Raw genomic sequence first — 4,246 nt, 5'->3', positions numbered from 1 at the left:
CCCTTTGCTCATGTGGAAGTGAAAAAGCTCTCCTTTACAAAATCAGGATATCAATCAATTATTCCCCCACTATATACTTTGTTTTATTTAGTAATTGTAAATTTTTATGAAAAGTTTTTTATTAGAGTATAAAAACGTTAGGAAAATTCCAAATACTGTTTTTGCAAATACCCAGTAAATAAAACATGCCTCTGTCCCAGGCAGGGCTGCACAGGCTCAATGGCGAAAGAGATGCATCCAGCAAGTTTGGTAGTGAAGTTAAAAGAAAAACATTGATTTCTGTAGAATTTTGACCTAGGACCAGGCCTCAGAGAGAATGATTTGGCTCTTGAAGTCTGTTTTCTTGGGACATGGCAGCAGGCATCCATCACCATGCACACTCAGCTCCCTCGGAGAGCCTCTTCCCAGTCTTCAAAGTAAAGCACAGGACCTGGGCTCCCGGAAGGGGTTGCTTCCAGCTGGAACACCGAGCAGCAGGGCGTCCTTGCATGCATTCTATATGCAGTAGTGCTGAAGCTCTGTAGCTGCCTGAAAGACCTTGATCCTCTCTATGCTGGCCTCCAGCTTCAGCTGCTCCACCAGGCGCTGCAGGGCGCTCACGCTGGCCCCGGAAGACATGGCGGCTAAGGCCGACCCTTTGAAGGTTCTATGCCACAGTGTAGGGGTATGCCAGGACCAGGAAGTGGGAGAGGGTGGGTTGGTGAGCAGGGGGAGGGGGAGGGAACAGGGATTTGTTTTTGGTTTTTTATTTTATTTTATTTCTTTTTTTTTGGAGGGGGAAATTGGGAAAGGAGATATCGTATGACATGTAAATAAAGAAAATGTCTAATAAAAATAAATAAGAAGAAAAAAATTAAAAAACATAAAATAAATAAAATTTCAAAACATCTGAAAGAAGACAGGATAATTTAGAAAATAAAACAAAACAATGGCATACCAGAATATGAATGATAAAATAGAAAATTCAGATCAGAAAATAAATGTTACCCATTAAAAATGACTGAAATAATGCAAACTATACTATATAACCACAATGAAATCAAACTAGAAACCAGTACCAAAAATAATGGTAAAACCTTGAATCACTTGGAAAGTAGAACATTTCTATTTTTTCTTCGTTGTTTTCAATATCTGGAGCTTGTAGTTGGGGAATAATAATTTTCTAAGGAATAAACTATTAATTCATTACAACTTAGAAAACCTGAAAAATATTATGCTGAATTTATGCTGATTTAATTACTCCTGTCTCAAAGGTCACATATTAGTTGATAGCCTCAAAAGCCAAAAAACATGGAAAATAGACCAGTGGTTAGCGACAGGCTAAGGTGTGATTAGAAATGAATAATATAACAAACATTCATAAAACAGTAGAAGCCATCCTACATCTTGATAATGTTGGTAAAGAAAATACATGTGAACTTTGCACCAAAAGGGGAAGAATTTTATTATAGGACAATTTAAATTTTTCCTTCATTTAAATTAGAATAATCTTCTATGCTTATATTATGGCTTCTGATTTATTGTTTTATTTTTTGAGATTTTTGAGCATGTGCCAAGTGGGTCTCTGACTCTTGTGACTTCTCTTGGGCTCTTTCCCTTCTGTCTTATCTGACTTTGACGTGATAGTTTTTGTTTTATTTTATTATATTTCCTTTTGCTATATTTTTTTAAAAGGGAGTGAATGAATGGAAAATAACCAGTAGGGTAAAGGTTAACATTAGAAGTGTCATTTTTTCCTTTTGTAAGAGGAGAAATCAACTTTCTCCAATGGAATAACATGGTATATCAAACATTCCAGGGCAGACCATAATTATGTTCTAGAGTAGTTGACCAACAAATAATGAACTCCATACAGTTATTTTGTTATGCTTTTATTTGGTTATAGTTTGACCTTTTCCCCCACCTTTTGAGTGATATTGTATTTTATTTTCTAGGTTTTGGGCATTTTGTTGTTATATTGAGTTCCTATGGTTTTTTGTTTTTGTTTTTAAGAAAGAAATTAAAGTTGATTGGGCAAGGAGTAGATGAGAATCTGGATGAACTTGGGGGAAAGGAAGAATGTGAACATAATATATTCAAATTCAAAAATTGTCTTAATAATAAAATATAAAATCAATAAAATTAGAATATTTTTATTAATACATTAGAATATTTTCTACTTAATTAAAATATAATTCATGACATCATTTTCTTTAATTATTCACATACATATATACAGTGGGACGTATGTGTAAGGCTTGTTTGTATAATAATGTACATATTTTACTTTATGTTCTTCCTTTGGGAAATATTCTCCCTGCTAAGGTTAATGACTCTATTGATAATTAGAAACAACACAAGCCCAGGAGGTAACAGTGTGTCTTATGTTTCTCAGCAAGGTGGTGCACACTGTGACCTTCAGAACAACCCTTAGGGCTGTGGGAAAGACCTTTGATAACATGAGTTCAAGAATATATAAACAGTCTACGGCCATACCACCCTGAATGCGCCCGATCTCGTCTGATCTCGGAAGCTAAGCAGGGTTGGGCCTGGTTAGTATTTGGATGGGAGACCTCCTGAGAATACTGGGTGCTGTAGGCTTAAAAATATATATATATATAAACAGGATTTCTCAATTATGCAAAACATATGGATGCAATATGAAGTGTATGAGGGTCTTCATGGATCTAAAAGTACAGAGGCAGATAAACTAATGAGCCAGCTTGTCAGAAAGATATTAAGGAAGGAGATAAAGAGATTTAGAGAGTGCTGATCTCCAGGCAAGAGTCCACCCAGATAAGTTTATTATTTGTGTTTACAAAGGCAGGCAGATCTCTGAGTTCATTTGATATATAAAAAAAGAGAGCACACACACACATAAATACACACACACACACACACACACACACACACACACAAGAGCTTTTAGATTTTGTTCTAATGGGTTTTCTGAGAGAGCTGTATTGAGCAGAGAGCTATCTCAAGCAGAGAGCTACCTTGAGCAAACTACAAGCAGAGAGCTACCTTGAGCAAACTACAGAGCCAAGAGCTATCTAAAGTGCTATCTTTAGCAAACTACAGAGCTATCAGCTTGCACTCCATCATTGACTTTGAGTTGCTCTTTTGCTGCTCTCAAACACCCCTTTCCTCAAGACTCCCCTTCCAAGCCAAGGCTGGTCCTTCGCAGAGTCTGTTTAGTGTTGCTTGTATGCGTATGGCTTTTTTTTTGTTTTGTTTTGTTTTGTTTTGTTTTGTTTTTTGAGACAGGTTTTCTCTGTATAGCCCTGGCTGTCCTGGAACTCATTCTGTAGACCAGGCTGGCCTCGAACTCAGAAATCCGCCTGCCTCTGCCTCCCAAGTGCTGGGATTAAAGCTGTGCATGCACCACCACTGCCCGGCGTATGTGTATGTTTTATATGTACATGTCTTATATGTATATGCTTGTATTGGATAACCAATTAGAGGCCTTATCCCTGGGGAAGACTAATTTTTTTCTTACTCATAAGTCATCTAGGGATTAAGCCCCATGTTATTTTCCCCATTCATGTTGATACATAAATTGGTGTTGTCATTGTTCAGGTCTTGTTTAGGCACCCATATTGAGATTTCATGGATGTTGCTATGTCATATCTAAAAGACAAAATCCTACAGCAGACTTCCTGGTCTTCTATCTCTTACAGTGTTCCTGTCCCCATTTCTGTAATGTTCTTTGAGCCTTACACATAGAGATTTTGTTGTGAATATATCAACTAGGGGATACCATAGTAAATTCTCTAAATTTTGACCTGTTGTGGCTTTCTGTAATGGTCTCTATCTGCTTCTTTGATAAGGGCTGAGAGCTATTCTTTTCTGTGGGTATTAAGGTATACATGTAGAATGTAGATAAAAATTATACTGGTTTAGGAAACATGCAATAGTAGGGTCTCTTCTAGGGTCCATGGCCTCACCACCACGAGTAGTAGTCTAGGTTAATAACACCAGGCATATATTCCCTTCTGATGAATATTCCTTAAGCCCTATTAGTCCTTATTGCACCTTGTGGTTATTTGAATGAGAATGGCCCCCATAGACTCATATATTTGAATGATTGGTTCCAGTAGGTAGTTTTAGGGCCTGTAGCCTTGGAGGAGGTGTGCACTGGGAATGAGCTTTGAAGTTTCAAAAGCTCACATCAGGTGCAATGTTTCTCTTGGCCTGTTGATCAGGATATAAAGCTCTCTGTTACTTTTCCTGTGCCATGTCTTTCTATTTCCTACTATGTCAATAA

General features: G+C 37.3%; 1 non-coding gene and 1 pseudogene across 1 annotated transcript; one reads left to right on the top strand and one right to left on the bottom strand.

The window, feature by feature from the left end:
• Nucleotides 1–89: 89 nt before the first annotated feature.
• On the bottom strand, nucleotides 90–618 carry LOC116091547 (annotated as a pseudogene).
• Nucleotides 619–2,461: 1,843 nt separating this feature from the next.
• LOC116095466 lies at nucleotides 2,462–2,580 on the top strand. Its single transcript, XR_004120605.1, has one exon. It is a non-coding gene; the product is annotated as a 5S ribosomal RNA (ribosomal RNA).
• The last annotated feature ends 1,666 nt before the right edge of the window (nucleotides 2,581–4,246 follow it).

This window comes from Mastomys coucha, chromosome X (assembly GCF_008632895.1).
Source record: "Mastomys coucha isolate ucsf_1 chromosome X, UCSF_Mcou_1, whole genome shotgun sequence".
NCBI classification, from domain to species: Eukaryota; Metazoa; Chordata; class Mammalia; order Rodentia; family Muridae; genus Mastomys; species Mastomys coucha.
The sequence above is the reverse complement of the archived record's forward strand: the minus strand, read 5'-3'. Positions and strand labels throughout refer to the sequence as shown.